The 17901-nt window shown below is 34.4% G+C and overlaps 1 protein-coding gene across 3 annotated transcripts in view; it reads left to right on the top strand.

The window, feature by feature from the left end:
* The first annotated feature begins 4162 nt into the window (after window positions 1–4162).
* Window positions 4163–17901, top strand: part of LOC145252655 (dystroglycan 1-like) — a 492163-nt gene continuing 478424 nt past the window's right edge. Inside the window, exon 1 of one of the 3 annotated variants that reach the window (XM_080112421.1) lies at window positions 4163–4759. The gene's annotated coding sequence lies outside the window, so the exon portion shown is untranslated. The remainder of the gene's footprint in view (window positions 4760–17901) is intronic. The other 2 variants (XM_080112422.1, XM_080112420.1) reach the window with 2 other exon arrangements.

The raw sequence follows: 17901 nt of genomic DNA, 5'->3' as shown, positions 1-17901 counted from the left end.
ACTTTCTATAACTATCAGAACATTGACTCTAGTCTGAACACCCCCATTTGGAAGGATTGACACAATTCCAACTCCACAGCAAGTCTGAGACACTCCATCAATCATCTGAATTCTTATTTGTTGACTATTCCATGTCCAGCATTGATCTGCACTAACTATTGACTGGGAGCACCCAGTGTAGATGAGCGTTGAGCACCATATTCTGTCGATTTCCATGTCAACCACAGGCAATATCGCATCTATTGACTGACCTGAGTCAAGAGTAGCGATGGTACCTTTTCCTCTAACTCATTCCAACAATTCTGCTCTATGTAGCCCAGCTTGTTGCAACAATAACAGCTTATTCGTCCTTGTACTCTTTTGTGTCACCTGTATTGCTCCGGCTCTGGCAGTCCCTGGAAAAATGGTTGGTCCACCACATTTGCAGCATCTTGAGCTTCTGTTGGTGATTTGGGTGCTTTTATAGCTGCTGCAACTGATCTCAAGTCTTTCAAAATGTTTCAGGCTCTAGCTAGTAATTCGTCCAGTCCAAGCTCATAAAGCCTCAAAGATGCTTGCAGTAGCCGACTAGTGTCATCTGGAAAGCCCGTCCAAAGGAGCATCCTAGTATGTGGTCATTTGCTCTGCTGAACAATACAGCCAGCCTCTTAAAATCAGCCCAGTAAATATCCACTGTTTCGCCAGTTCGAGTTGTCATTCAGTAAATTGTTTCCAGGCAATGAAGGGGTTATACCAAAGGCTGCATATAGTGCCTGCTTAATTTCTTCCAAGTCCATGTCATCCCTGAGTTGCTGGTACATGGCATAGGTTCCTTTGGACAGCCTGCAAACATGTTTGGCTTTTTCAAGCCCTTTCACAACAAACATACCAGTGAAAGAGTCATCAAATTCAGGGATTAACTTTAGGTCAAATTTGTCAACAACAACAATAACAACAATAACAAGCAACTCTAGTACAGCAGCAGACTATTGCACAGCAGTAGCCACAACAATCAACCATAACAATCAACCACAACAATCAACCATAACAATCAACCACAACAATCAACCATAACCTTCCAAGTTCAGCTGAAATTTTGAACAACTGCATAATGAGAGCAAACATAGTTGCAAAAATTCCAACCTCAAGATTTTCCAACACTGACCATATCCATGAAGAACTAAAACACAGACAGGATATGCAGAAAATATATTATGCTAGAGAAGCTCATGATCTACGACCACATGTCCCTGGACAAGATGTATATATGTTGGATGTCAAAACAGGGAAATGGAAACCAGCAACAATTATAAAAATATGTGCAGAACCGAGATCATACATTTTTCAACTTCTAGATCATCAAAACGAAGAAATAGAATCCAAATAAGAGCAGCAGAAGCACCCACTCATAAACTGGTCCATTTCAATGACCATATCACCTCATTACAAACTGGACATACAAACACGAACAACATCTCACACCAGAGAAATCCAAAACAGTCAACACATACAACAAGAAGAAGTGGCTGTGAAATACATAGGCCAAAAAGATATAACACAAGTATCCAACAACACAAATATCAGAACAATATTTTTCTTTACTATCTGGTATAAAGGATGTAATGATATCAGCACTATTTTCCTACATGCAAAGATTGTGACCTTTTGGCATAGGAACACATGCAGGAACAATTTATGGCCTTACTAACATGTCAAAAAGTCATGGTGTGTATATGTTAATAAAATATTAATAAAACAACAATGTGTCTATCATTTAATTAACCCACTTTAGCATTACAGCCATGAAAATTATTGCAGTGATGTGAGTTGTCATAAAATTGTCTCATTTTCTCTCTAGACAAGAATTATAAATATTATTGTAGCCTAATAATTAATCTTTACCATTTTTCTCACCGGCTTGACCTTTTTCACTCTCTCGTTTAATTTGTCATGTAGTCGATAACTAGTGCTGACTGGCAGCATCCTACACAAACTATTTCTTTCAATGTCGGTCTTGTATATGATGTCCCATCGCAGAACTGTATTAAATTATCAGCCCAATTTGTTTTTCTGTATGACAACAGGAAGCTTGTTATGATTTGGACAAACTTTAACAGCTAACAAATCTAGCAATGGTTAGCACTGATTTTCAGTATAATCATTAATTTTGTAAGTTGCTCCTAATACCTCTCTTCTAACTGATGTCTTGGTTACTTTTGACTTGCTGATCTTAATGTTTTGACAAATTTATCTTGTTGTTGACTTCCACTTGCTTATCCAGCCATTGACTTGACCAACAAACCTTCTTTACAAACCCTGGCATTTAAAACCAATAGGACAATCTACAAATTTAATTCATTATCTGTCCTTCTCTGTACAATTTTCTTTTAGTCTGCCGAGCAGTCACTCAACCTCGATGCAATATCCGTAACTAACCAACTGCCATTAGAAAGTGCGACCAGACCTACTGAGTTGTGTGCGAGCCTTTTCTAGTCTTGCACAAAAACACATGTTCACATTTCAAGCTATGTCATATACATACACACACACAAACATACGCGCCCACGTCCACACACGTACATATATTCACTTTCGCGTACATACACTCACATTCATGTGTATATATACACACACTAATGCACACATATGTACTCACACACACGCACACGAACGCACACATGGACGACGTCACTTCCACTTTCTAGGGAAAGATACACATGCGCAAATGACCACCGGAAACGAGTATAAAAGAGAGAGTAACAACCGGCTCTTTCTTTCCAGCCCAGCTTCCGTTACACATGCGTGCACATGAACACATGTTATAACTAAAACGTTCATTCTTTCAACAGCAAATAAACGACGTTTATCTTATCCATCAATTGAATCTTTGTTTCCTTCAATTCCATTCGTTTCATTATTTTCTTGTTGCAGACCAGGATATAATACCCTAGCTCGCCACAAGAAAATAATGAAACGAATGGAATTGAAGGAAACAAAGACTCAATTGATGGATAAGATAAACGTCGTTTATTTGTTGTTGAAAGAATGAACGTTTTAGTTATAACATGTGTTCATGTCCGCGCGTGTGTAACCAATGTTCGTTGCGGGACTGGTGTTGTAGAAAGAATAGGAAATGTGTGCTCATCTCAAGTTCGGGTCACTATCGTTTGTTTGCGCGTGGGAAGAGAAATGAGTGTTGTAGTGGAAATGAGAATGATAGTCCAGCGTGTAGACAAAGAAGAGGATATGAGAGTTGACGTCAGTTAGCAGTCAGCTATGCGAAGGTGTTCTCAGGGACCAGTAGTAGATAGAGAGAGAAAGAGTGTGAATGTGTACGTACGGTCTGTTAGCTCGTGCCCCATACATAGTAGTAAGTGGGCGTGACGCATGCGGGCGGTCCGAAGACCGACCGACCAGCACGGAAGCTGGGCCGGAAAGAAAGAGCCGGTCGTTACTCTCTCTTTTATACTCGTTTCCGGTGGTCATTTACACATGTGTATATTTCCCTAGAAAGTGGAAGTGACGCCGTCCAAGTGTGCGTTCGTGTGCACGTGTCTGAGTACATATATGTGCATTAGCATGTGTATATATACACGTGGATGTGAGTGTATGTACGTGAACATGAATATATGTACGTGTGTGGACGTAGGCGCGTATGTTTGTGTGTGCATATGTATATGACATAGCTTGAAATGTGAACGTATGTTTTTGTGCGAGACTAGAAAGGCTCGCACAGTTGCTTCTTCAACTTCAGTGAGGTCCATATTTGGACCAGCAATGTTAAAGAAGTGACCTAACCAGGCTTTTCTTGACAACTTTTCCCGTGATGCTGACAATTAAAACGACTCCTTTTTATTTTATCCTGTTTTATCTTTATGGTCTAATAAACTAGTTATTTCTTATTTAATTCTTGTTTGTCACCTTTCTTTGCCATTACCCTATTTGCCTTTGCATCCCACAGGAAAAATTCTTGGGGTGACCCCTCAACAAATCTACAAAAGTAAATAGACTGCTTTGTTTGGTATCAACTGTGATATATAAAATCAGGTGCGTCGGAGTTTTCTGCAAGTTGCCTTCACCATCAAGCTTTGCTCACGATGAGAAATGGGAGAGTGAAGTCAATGAATTAATCCCTGAAAGTTGGTTCGGAAGTGTAAAACGTGTGTGGATTGGAAGAATAAATGATTTAAAAGCCGTCAGAGTTATCTGCCCTTGGTTTTTAATTTCTCTCCCTCCCCTCCCACTTCGTTGTACACTGACAGATCGATGCATTACCGTGTAGATCGTCTTACCACGTCCTGATTGATTTTAACGGATAAAACAAAAGAACATCCTTTTTCTAATTTTTATATAATAACATTTTTAAAAACACTATTGATCGTCATCATCTCATTGAGAGAGAAAGAGTGAGGAAATTTGACGGTCCACAACGTTCGATTACGTATTCCTTTTCTCTCATCACCTTCGAATGCTGGTATTGTTGTATTAGAAAGAGAAAGGAACGAAGAAAAAATAATCAGAAAAAAAAATTAATCGTTTCATTTCTTCATCAATAATGACGTTGCTTATGCATTATTAATCACGACAAAGGAAATCTTAAAACAATCATTCTTTTACCTTTTAGTTTCTTTTATCTTCCCCGGCTATCTTCTGATTACATCTATACGTTGCGATTTCGTTTTTAATATCACCCATATTATTTACACGGGAACGGAAAACACCAACTCTTTGGGATTACTGTCGGCATATCTTTTTCTTTGATGTATAACTCGACACCAAGGTAGGTAAAATAATCAACAAAACAAATATTTCCCTTTCACTATTGCAATGAATATTTTACTTTTTATTTAAAGAAAATCCATCTTTCATCATTTTTTTTTTCTTATTTACGGTTTTCATTATTGCATTTTTACTGTATGTAAAAATACTTTCACTTTGTCATCTAGTCGTTGACCTCGTCACTTTCGCCTTACCAAAATCAATGAAAGCATGACTGACCTATTTTTTAACTACGGATGGTTTTAAGCATCAAAATTAAATTCATATATATCAAATATTTGCTATTTAAATTTTATAAGATTTTATTTTCAATTTATTTAGTTTGCAATAAACAGTGTTCAGAATATTGTTTATTAATCTGATTTTTTTTCACTGGAAAAACTTGAAACTCATATTTCGACAAAATAAATGTCATTTAATGTTAAATGTTAATGTCATTATTTAATGGTTGACAAAAATACATTGTTTTTTTATTATCAGAAATCAGGTAAAAACGTGGCGAAAATTATTTTAAAATTGTAAATACTTTATATTGAGATAATTTAAGGAGTTGTAATATTTTAATGATATATATATATATATATATATATATATATATATATATATATATATATATAAACAAGCATAAAATACTGTATATGTGTGTGTGTGTGTGTGTGTGTGTGTGTGTGTGTGTGTGTGTGTGTTATTTTACTTTAAGGCCCGTCTCACGTCCGTATATAACAAAACATTTTTTGTAGATTTCGGTGTGCTAAAAATGAATCTGAAACCCGTTTCCGTCGCAAAAAAAAAATAGTTTTCATGATATGAAGAAATTACTTTTTCGAAAAGTGGGTGTTCACTTTTTCATGTAAATGTAACTTAAAATGAGTACTCACTTTCTGGCCACCTGAGAGAGGGGGCATTTTTTTGTGTTTATTAGCTAAAAGTTTTTTGTTTGATTTCTTTTGCATGTAATTCTATATGTTATCACGGATGGCCATTTTGTACGCGCAGGCGCGCGAACATGGCCTACGCGACGGAAACGGTTTTCAGATTCGTTTTTAGCACACCGAAATCTACAAAAAATATTTTGTTATATACCAACGTGAGATGGGCCTTAATCTCAGAAACCCCAGTTCAGTATTCAATCATCTTTACGGAAACCTTGAAGTGCGCACGCGCGCGCGTGTGTATGTGTGTGTGTGTGTGTATATATATATATATGTGTATTATATACATATATATGATATATCACACACACACACACACACACTATAGGGTTTCCATAAAGATGATTGAATACTGAGTTTCTGAGATTTCATAATATGTGTGTGTGTGTGTGTGTGTGTGTTGTTTGTTTTTGCGATACGGTTTTTGAATGAATTCAGTTATTTACGAAAGTGCATTTTTACCAAAATGCGAGTTGGGAAGAATTTTCCCTTTAACCAATTTGGTACCCCCACATGGGGAGCGGAATATATGTTATTTTAAAAATATGATTATCTATTTATTATATTTTAATTTAATATTATTTTAAAAAATTTTAAAAATAATATATATATATATATATATATATATATATATATATATATATATATATATATATATATATATATATATATTTTGCTTGAGTTATTTGGATTCACTGCGAGTTTTTCTATTGGCATATTTCGCCATTCTAGTTGCATAAAAATAATTGCGGTTTTTATAAACCGCGCCTCAACCATGACTTTTTTTGCCACAACCACCGATTTGAAATATAGGTGAATTTTTATTTAATTTTCTCTCCATTCATTTGAAAAAAAATTTGTTAATATTAACTTACGTTCCCCTATTTCATTGCCTCCCCATGGGGGCAAAGTTATTCATACGGCCGGTTGTGAGAAAAACCCAGCTCCCCAAAAGGGGCACGCTGGATTGGGCTAAAAATAACACTAACTTCAGACTAGAAGACAGAACAGTGATGATGCAGTGTAGTAAAAGGTACTATGCTTTGTCTCTATTTTAAATAATTACATTTAAAAAATACTAAAAAGTGAATCCAATTGTTTTTTTTAACTGATTCAATTTAATACGTTTTCGCATTTAATTTTCTATTTTGATAATTTGTGTTTCTGCTCAATTTGTTGCAACATGAAGCATCTCTTCGCTTCGGTCTAGTAAGTAGTAACTTGTCAAGTCAACGGGTGGTTGCTTCTATAATTTCATTCAAATTTAAGCGTATATAAATAATAAAGATTTTTTTTCTTTGTGTAAATAGTTAAAAAAAAAACACGAAAATGAACTGTTTTAACACGTATTTTTGTTGTCGCCTTCTTTCATTTTGAAATTTAAAAGCATCGACTTGTTTACTCTATGAGCCTCCGTACATGCCCTCTCCTCTCAACAACAATCATTCAAGCTTACTTACGCTTCCTGCTCGACTGCTCTTCATTTTCTGACAATACTTAATAATAATTATCATCTATTCATGCATAGATTATTATTAGTGAGAAGCACCTGCTTTTAAAATGGAGTGTGTCGACAGCTGGTTTATTATCGAAATTCCGATTTCACCCCCCTCCCCCCCAGCGCACTCTCTCGTTAACCTTTTCTCAGGAAAACCGACTACTTGCGTGGTGTCATCCTCACTAATGATGGCTACGAGGATGCTCTCTCATCATCTTTCCTCATCTCGAACTACATGGATTAACAAAAATACTACTAAAACTAAAAGCCAACAATAAATGACATATCCCAACAATTGCGAATAATTCATTCTTTTTCTCTGTGTGTGGGGGAGGGTGGGGCTTACTGGATGTTAACACCGTTATAAAAAGATTAAATACAGTAACTATTCTTCCATTTAACTTTCAAATTTCTTTAAAAAAGAGTTGCAATTTATTTAAAACAACAAATCTTCATTTTCCCAATGAAATAAATATTCTAACTTATTCTATTGTCGATTACACCATTCCACTTTCAATTTCATCAACTTTGCACCCCACCCCCTTCCTTTTTTGTTTTCTTTTTTTTTTATATATAAATTTTCTGAAATTGTTACGCTTCGGTTTTTGGGATTCCTTATTTTATAACTGAATTGTTTATTTTCTAAAAAACAAACAAAAAAAAAACAATTTCTGATTGTCGAAATAAGGTTGTTTAAGAAGTGGAATTTAGTAACAAAAAATCGAAAAATAATGCAAAATACATTTCAAATGTCAAATTTGAGGAGATCGGATTAATCTTTTATATTCAACAATCTCCAAATTATTCAACAAGTTTGATGCAAATTCAAATGATTGTTAACTCATTTTTATGTTCATTTCACCGCAAACATTATTCTATTCTGCTCTTTTTTTGTTTTTTTTTTTTGTTTTTTGCTAGAACTTTCATTCTGAAATCATTTTAATCAACATTTTATTCCCTTGTCTGGCATGAATTAGTTTTTCAATTCCAGAAAAAGTGCCTTTCAAATTGTAAATTGCTTTAGCCATTTCCGGGTTTGGCTCGGGCTTCTTCGTCAATAGTGTGAACTGACTGCATAAGGAATCATTCAGAGTGCCCGTAGTTGAACCCACGTAAAATACAAATATAATCAAACAATGATACACATTAAAACAGTTTGTGTAGTTTAAATAAAAAATAATATTTTCTATCAGTTCAAAATCGTTAATACATTTTTGTTTTAAATGCAAGTAAAACACTTAATTTTCGTACGTCTACAAATTTGTCATTGTGTGTGTGTGTGTGTGTGTGTGTATTGATATTCATATTCAAAATCCCCTTTTCCTATTTATTTAAAAGAAAATACAACTTTGTTACACATGGGTCGTGGAATTGCTTTCATTAGCAAAAGATCTAGCTAATTTGCATATTCTTTAAACATTCATTTTAATTTCCTGTTAGTTTTTTTTTCGGTTTTCTTATGGGATGATCATCTTTAGTTAACTATTATGTGTAATTGTATTCATGCAAGTATTCTACATGATTTATTCTTGCGTAATATTTGTGTAAAAAGTTTATAGTTTTCCGTATGCATGTATATTTTTGTTTAACAATTTTGCCTACCAAACTCCTCCTAGAGTTTTTGGTTTACAAACATGAAACTAAATATATAGGGTATTCGGGTCGATGCGAAACTTTATGTTTGGGGTTTAGCTGGGGAAAATCGGTGCAAAAGTGTGAAAATTAAAGAAATGGAATTTGCCAGATGAAGGTCGAACGACGGCATTACGAAAATGCATGCGTAACGGCATAGCTTTTAGTTTATATTTTCATTTTTAGCCTTGCAGCAAACCTGTCTGCATTGCTCAGGCATTAACGTCAAAGGAAAAAGTAAATCGTAAGCTAAACGTTTTGGTTTCGATTCTCGGTGGTGGCGCACGAGTCATTTTTTAAAACTTTTAAAATTATTATTATGTATGGAGTCCTATATAATATAATAATAAATACGAAATCTGCATTAATGAAAATATCATAGTTAAGCGTATTTTACGACTGGTTAATGCCGGGCGGTCTTCTAGTATTACATATAAGCATATATACTTAATGTAATATTGATGGTTGTCTGACTTATTTGTATCAACTTTATTTTCGTGTTTGTGTGAGAAAATCTTTGGTTTTCTTGTTTTCGATTAGTGCTATGAAATTCGAACTTTGCACACAAATGGTGATTGAATTTTTTCTCTTTTAAAATTCGTTTTATATCACCTTTTCTCTGCTCATCTTAATGCAATTACTTACATTCTTATCAGCACATATGTGACATTAATATGCTTGTTTTAGGGTTCGATATTGGTTGGAACCAATCCACCCACACACATAGAGAGAGAGAGAGAGAGAGAGAGAGAGAGAGAGAGAGAGAGAGAGAGAGAGAGAGAGAGATCAACAAGTAAAGAATAGTGAATCGTTAGATAAATAAATGTTTGGTACTTATGCTGAAATAATAACGTTATTATTTTGAAAGCCATTCTTAACATGGGGAAGGGAGGATGTTTTATAACTATTCTGTACTTCCACTTAACAATTTAATAAAGAAAGATATCGTGAAACTTGAATTGAACTTGAAAATACTATTAAAAAATAGCACAGTAACATAAGTGCATAAACACTGGTTTTATACAAAGTGTAGCTGATGTAATATTATGTGATGTGGTTTCAGTTTCATGAGGCCAGTTATGAAGCATTTATCGCAATGATCATAGTGTAGTATAAATTATTTTAAGTGAGGTAGTAGATAGAGGTAAATGTGGTATTTGTGCTGAGTGATGAACAAATGCTGAAACAGTGAATGAGTTAGAATGTGTCAACCAATCATTCTTGACTCGCCACACTTTTTGTGTGTCCTAATTTGTAAATGAATTGCCAATAGATAATAGATAATTTAAAGTGCAGTATCTGTTCCTGCCGAAAACCCATCCTGGTGCACAGTTTAGTGAGGGATCAATTAAGGATGCACCTCACTGGAGAATCACGATGAGTCCGATAATGCCCAACCATTACCTCTTTTGGAAAGCTGAATCCTTCCATTCTTGTCCAACTGTGCTGCAATGGTAAATTTGGAAAAACTTCATGAAACATGAACAATGAACTTAAATATTGATAAGAGAAATTGTCTGCAACTACGAACGTGACTTCTTTTCATGTTTTGTCAAATATTTGGTGCTTATATAAATGGGGATCCATATTGACCCAAACGTTTGCAATTTCCAGAACAAATTGAAATTTGCCAAGCCATTGTCGAATAGTCAATTAGTGTAGTACCCACATTAAATTATTATTTTTTTTCCTAAGAAAATCCCTTCCCTCACTTCATGAATGGCTTAAACAGTTTTTTCAAATTATTAAATAAATGAACTTTATTTCTTTTATGTATTTTTGGAAAGTTTTTTCAACTTTATATATTTTGTGAGAAGGATAAATTTTATTTTTTTGACTTTAACCAAAAATGTGCATTTCATTTTGCATTTGTTACAATTTTGTTTTTTTCCATGAGACTTTTTTTTTAGGGGAGCAGAATTGAATAGCTGCTGTCATCGCGGTTGCATTCATTTTGATTTTGCAGGCATATGCATTTGTATCGTTTGACTTTTTACATTTGTTTGCGGATCTCAAATCATAAACTGCTTCAGCCATTTTAGGTTTGTTCTATGAAGTAAATTTAGGCTGATATCGGTTCCCTCCTATTGAAGCACCAAATTTTTGGATTGAACACTAATATATAAATTCTTTAAATGTAACGTAAAGTATGGGCACTATATAGTAGAGTAAATAAATAAAACTATGTGGTATATGAGCTTAGAGAAAAAAAGAAAAATCAATCATTTGTGACTTTCAATGAATAAGACATCTTTTTCTAATAGAAAAATTAACAGGAAGTTGTCTGTGGCTTAATATGGAATTAATATTTGAAGATTTTATTTGTTTACAAGAATAAAAGGCATTTTATTGCACATTATTATTTCAAGTGTTGAATTATTATCTGTGACTTTTAAATAACTTGTGACAAAGAAAGTGTTGATGTGATTTTGGTATGAAAAATGGTTTCTTATGAGGCGGGATTGAAGTGCAGCAAAATTGATTTTCTGATAAAAACTCGATCTGGCTTTGAATTGTTATGTCATCATTCTTTCTCTGTAGAATTAATATTTAAACAGTTTATTTTAATACAGTAATTAATAGCAATTATTGTATGAAGATTATTTGAGTTTTAATTTTTTCAATTAATATCGATTTCATGGTTGGAAAAACTTTAGACAGATTTTTTTTTTTTTGGAAAAATATTGAGTCTTGCAATAAAATTAAATGTCTAGCTTTGACCTATAACTTAATTTACAATCAACTTTGCATTCTCTGATGCATTTGTTTGACTTCCTCCTTATACTAAAAAGAATGTGATTAAATATTTACCCTTAAACATATGTTATTGTTTAGTAATAAGCCTTTCTAATTCTCAAAATGGGTAGTAGTGATGCTTTACTGATTACTAATGGCAGAATTTCCCTGAATTCCATCGACTTCTGTTGCAATCATACTAGCATTAGAACCAGCTTTTCAATCCCAATATATTTTCTCGGTATCTGAATTGTCATCAGCATTCTCTTCTGCACATCTCTACAATTCCACTGTAATTCTTCTTGTGTACGCAATCCTTACAAGTACCACAAAATTTTACTTAGTTTTTTTTTCTTACATGGAGGTCACCACTTATCAAGGCCCGGAAGCCACGAGGGGATAAGGGTTAATGTGTATACAGTAATCAACGGGATAGTATCGTAGTAATCGTTAGTATTGGAGATTTGATAAAGTGTCTTACTTAAGGGGACGGTTTGTCAGGAATTTGTATATGTTGAACTTGAAGACACCCAAGTTGTAGTCAGGTGGGAAACAGGCAAACGGAAGAGAGTTCAACAGCGTGCACTTCTGAGAAAGAAGCTCTGCTCATGGAACCTATGCTTGGATTTAGGCACAGATAAAGAGTGGGGAAAATTAATCGCAGTGGTTTCAGTCAGACGGGTGTTTTTCATGAAAGATTGGCGAGGGGGGGACCAGAGATTGGAGCTTAGACGAGTATGTGCCATGAAAATAACAATAAAACAAAAACAGGCTCGCAACGCCTCTTCTGTGGGAGAGAAGCTGCAGGGAAGAGAAAAGGGCATCCTGCACTAAGCCACAAAGTCTATTTTGTACTCTGTCAAGGCAGGATAGGTTGTTTTTAGCAGCTCCTGCCCAGATGTGGCAGCAGTACTCCATCCTTGGACGTACTTGGCTTTTATACAGACAGAGAATTGCATCAGTAGTGAGATATCTTCTGGAGCAGTAGAAGGATTCCACCATCCTCCCAGCAACCTTGGCAACAGACCTGATGTACGTGTTCCATTTCAGATCAGGAGTAAAGGTCAAACCCAGAAGCTTGTCAAAACATGGAACCTCCTCAAGACGAGAGCCATCCATTTCAATTGATGCCAGATGGGGATCAGAGCGTTGATGACATAAAGATAGGAGCTTGGTTTTAGATGCATTAAAAGTAACCAGCCACCTCTTCCCCCACTGTACCACATGCTCAAGATCAGAGGAGAGAGAATCAGAGAGAACTTCGTCATTTTCGGCCTTTGATGTGTTGCTATAGATGGTCATGTCATCAGCATAGATTTCAACGAATGATTTAAGTATGTGTTTTGGGAAATCATTGATTTAGATCAGGAAGAGAGTTCGGCCCAGGATGGACCCCTGAGGGACTCCAGCATTAATACTGTGGGACTCTGATTTCTGCCCATCAACCACTACTCTTATGAGCCTATCAGAGAGAAATGATTTAATAATTGAGAAAACATTTCTAGTTATACCATAGCTGGAAATCTTGTGAAGTAGGCCCTTATGCCATACCTTATCGAAGGCCTTTGATATGTCAAGAGTAATTGCCCTAGAAAGGAAGCCTGTGTTGAGAGATTCACTAATCCTATGAGATATAACCGTTAGCACATCTGCTGTAGATCTAGCAGAACAGAAACCATATTGCATGTCACTAAAAAGGTTATTTCTGCTGAGGTGGTTGACTACTTCTCTATTTAATATGGATTCCAGCAGCTTACTCATGACACACAGGAGACTTATTGGTCTGTGCTGAGTGGGAGATGACTGATCACCTTTCTTAAATACAGGGCATACTGATGAGGTTTTCCAGGGTGTTGGGAAGCACTTCTCCTTAAGACAACGCTTAAACAGTTTTGTAAGTATGGGGGCAAGTTCTGGTTGGAGCTTTTTCAGCACTATAATTGGAATGCTATCAGGGCCAGTTGCTTTACTGGAATCAAGGTTCTTGATTAGCTTGGCGACTTCACGCACAGATATTTGTATGTTGCATAGCGTGTTGTCTGTTATAGGAGGAAATACTTGATGGCCTTCGTCGCATAGAGTAGAATTAGCTGCAAAGTTCTTGGCAAATAGTTTGGCCTTGTCTGATGTTGACGAGATGACGTCATAATTTAAATTCTTCAAACTGCTGTTCTCATCTTTAATATTATTTTTACAACATTTCAGCCAATGTAACCCTCGACCTTGCATGCTCTTGTTTCATCAGCGATGAGTGGGTAGACATCCTGAGTAATTTGCCATGAGGGTTGAACTTTTGACCTCCAAAAGAGTGTAACTTTGCAACTGAATTTTACCAAGTACTTTATCCGTTACGCTACAGACATGGCAGTTGCATCTACTAAAACGCAATAATAACACTCAAGATGAGATCAATAATCAAAGGATACAAAAGCAATGGCTTGATAAATATTTTTCCATCAATATTAAGAGATGGGAAGCTGATTTTAAATACGATCATACAGACACAAACGCGGCAGTCTTGGAAAATATTAAAAAAAGTTCACAAACTCGTTTTGGGTCAGTCGTAAGTTGAAGTTGCATAAAATATTAGAGAAATTGAAGATATGAGAAGGTAGTATATTTCTATTGAAGATTTTTCAATGAGAAAGCTGTGTTCAAAGCTGTGTTCAAAGCTGTGTTCAAAGTGGGTGCTGAATTTGTTTCAGTCAATCAAAAACAAAATATGTCAGTGATTCAGAATGTTGTTTACAACTGTTTCAACACAACAAAAAAGAATTTTTGTGGCAATGGATTAAAAGTAGATCCAACACTTCAGTCTTAAAGTCAAATTGGCAGTCAGCTGAATGGACAGCTGCTGAAAGATTATCCAAAGTGATCAGCAACAAGGGAGGTTTCTGGACATCATATTGTGAGATGTATCTATTATCTTGAGAAAAGAAAAACCATTAATGTTGAACATTATATAACATTGTGTGGTTAAAGAAAGAAATCACCATAAAAATTGTCAAATATGAAGACACAAGTCAATGGCAAAACAACCTAAATTTGATTTCAATTTACTTCTGTACCAACACTATTTTCTAATCCGGTCCTGAGTAGGCTTCGACAAAGAGATTTTGCTTCACTAAAAAAATGATATCTGTCACGTAGGGCTTGGAGTGGAGGTTTGTACTCGTTTGAAATTCTGACTTTTATTTTCAATTAATTTCTGAAAATGTAAATAATTGCAATGACTTGTGAGGTCATTAGTTACTCTCCAAAGAGTTTTGATATATTCGCTTCTTTCTATGATTCTCATTTCAAATAATTTTTTCATTGACTTATTTTTCTAAGTTTCTCAATTTATTACAACATTTTAGCAGTTGATCATCTTTTGTAGTTTTTTTTTATTCTGATAGGAAATTTCAAGATAAATCAACTCAGCAACGGATACAAATATTAGCTTTTAACCTTCCATACATACTACAAACTAATTCCAAATAATTTAATTTCTTAAAAAAAAAACAAAAACCTAAAGTAACATGAATTTTATTTTGAACTAGTAAAATACCCGTCCCAAAATAGGTAAACTTCCTCCAAAAGAACATTTCTACATCATTTTTATGGTTCTTTAGATATAATGCTACCAAATCTTATCCCTAGAATCCTTATTCCAAATTGGATCAAAATCCATTATATGATTTTCAATCTATAAAATGTGTTAAGAAATTGAAATACAGTGAATCTTGCTTAATTAGTAAATATTGATCAAATTTAATGCAAATCTAAAATATCAGTTGAATTTTCAAATATTATGTCTCTGACAAAGTTTTTAAAATGCTCTAAAGAAATTAACATCTCGGAAATGTCTATTAATAAAATTAATAAAGTTTAAAATTAGTTCTTAAAATTTTGCAAAAATTATAAGAATTTTACCCCCACCCTTCCATGATTTAGAGGATACTTATTAACTGATGTCTAATATCCATTGTTAAAATTTTACAAACATTAGAGTTATTTTAATTTTCAGAAAGACTTTGTTGCCACCTCTGTATAAAACTAAATCAAACCAAACATAGTAACATTACCCACCCTTCCACCTAGCAATTGTGTTTCAAATGTCATCATCGGTTTATTAGTTTAGGAATTAATCGTATACTCGAAATATATAAAACTATACACACATCTAATTTATATAAACAGATATATAAATAAATGTATTTTTGACAAGAGTTTATACAAATATTTTAAACAATAAGATATTTATGTTGAATGGTATCAGTCCTTCTTGAAGCTGACAACAAGAACAACCGATACAAAATTGAATGCACACTTTTTGGCAGGTACTTTCTTCTGTTATTGTTAATGGTCTGTCTTGGAATCAATTACCTGGTTGAATGAACAAATGATCAATAATCTTCCTTCTTAATTTAAGAGATGGGACAAAAATAAACCTGACCATTTCAAACTCATAAAGGTCATTTGGTAAATAAAGAAAAGAATTCTCAGATTTAAACCAGAAGCTTGGAATCCGACAAAATTACGAATTTAATTTGGATAATGAATTTTCATTGCAGTTTTGGATTTATGATACAATTAGATTATCACAGAAATTTATGATACAATTAGATTATCACAGAAATTTATGATACAATTAGATTATCACAGAAATTTATGATACAATTAGATTATCACAGAAATTTATGATACAATTAGATTATCACAGAAATTTATGATACAATTAGATTATCACAGAAATTTATGATACAATTAGATTATCACAGAAATTTATGATACAATTAGATTATCACAGAAAGCAAGAATTTCATTATCAGCTGTGACAAAGAAAATGATGTTTTATCTTGGGAGAAAAACTTTTCATTCTGTGAGATGTTTACAGAAAAAGAAACTGGAAAACAATTTTATAGCTTTAGAAAGTTTGGCACACACACACACACACACACACACGCACACGCACACGCACACGCACACACACACGCACACACACACGCACACACACATATGCTGTAGAACACTTGGATATGGTGGCCCTGGGATACGTTTTTTTTCAAGTTACGATGTTGAGTACAATGTTTTTCCAACCCATGGTAATGGTATTTGCACCACCTTACAGTGTTATTTATAATGTTATTTGATGTGTGTATTATATACTGTACTGTATTTTGTTACTAATTTTTGATGCAGTATCCCAGAGTTCTGTGCCCTTCCATATGTTGCTGTGCCTCAATTTGGCAAAATAGAAAAAATCCCAAAATGAGAAAATGCATTTTTCTTATATACTTAATTTCCCAGTACTTGTTGATACAATTTTTTGTTGTTCCATTTTCTGAGCAGATATAGAGATTTTCTGGTTTGCTGATTCTTAAACATGCAACATTAATTGTTTATGTGAGAAAAAGTCAGTGTGTAGATGTAAGCCATACAATTGTAAAGATTGTCCCTGGGTTTTGTTGATGGTGATTGCAAATGCCAATCAAATTGGAAATTGCAATCTCCTAAATTGAAATGGCGTATCTGCTGGAATCATAGGAATGCATGGAATGAAGACATCGTCACTTTTGAAAAGTCCTGTCAAGATGGTGTGTTCTATAATGTTTTTCATGAATTTTTCTTACTGCAAGCCATGTGCCATTGCAAAGCTTGAGTTGGTTTATATTTCACAAGATAATAATTGATATGCCAATTTTCAATTGCTCTTCATGCAGTGGCATCCCTGGCAAATCCAGTGAATTAAAAAATTCTGTTGGATAATTAACCACATCATTTGCTTCTACAACAGTGTCAACCGACTTGTATATGACTACCTTACTTGAAATTTTAAGCTAAATAATATTGTTAAGCTCATGGACGTCTTTGTTTTGAGCTGCACAAATAGCTAGTTCACTCAGCCAACTGGAATTCTTATAATGACTCTGGAAAAACCTTTTTTACTAACTCTTCTTTTGATGTAACTAAATTACAGAAGTTACGAGGCAACAAAATTTGCACTTGGATCGGCCAGCATTTTTCTGTTCTCAATTTCCCACAATTGATGCAAAAATTTCTGGGGATCAATCGTTCTGCAAATGGACATGCATATTTTGAGTTAAGATTAATGTCTTCACATGGCACCAAAAAGTATATTTGAGGCAAGCATTTATTTCATCTGCTGGTGTTGATTGAGGAATTACAGGTAATATTTGTCTGAAATCTACTGCAAGCAATATTACTGTATTTCCAAATGGTCTGACATTGCTACACAAATCTTCAAGGATCGATCAAGAACCTCTTGTGATTTTGTGTGCCATTGTGCATTTATCCCAAACAATAAGTTGCATTTCTGCAATATTCTTCCCATGCTGAATG

The sequence above is a fragment of the Euprymna scolopes genome, chromosome 29 (assembly GCF_053919585.1).
Source record: "Euprymna scolopes isolate OS-2025 chromosome 29, ASM5391958v1, whole genome shotgun sequence".
NCBI lineage: Eukaryota > Metazoa > Mollusca > Cephalopoda > Sepiida > Sepiolidae > Euprymna > Euprymna scolopes.
Note: the sequence above shows the minus strand (reverse complement) of the source record. Positions and strands in the feature narration are given on the sequence as shown.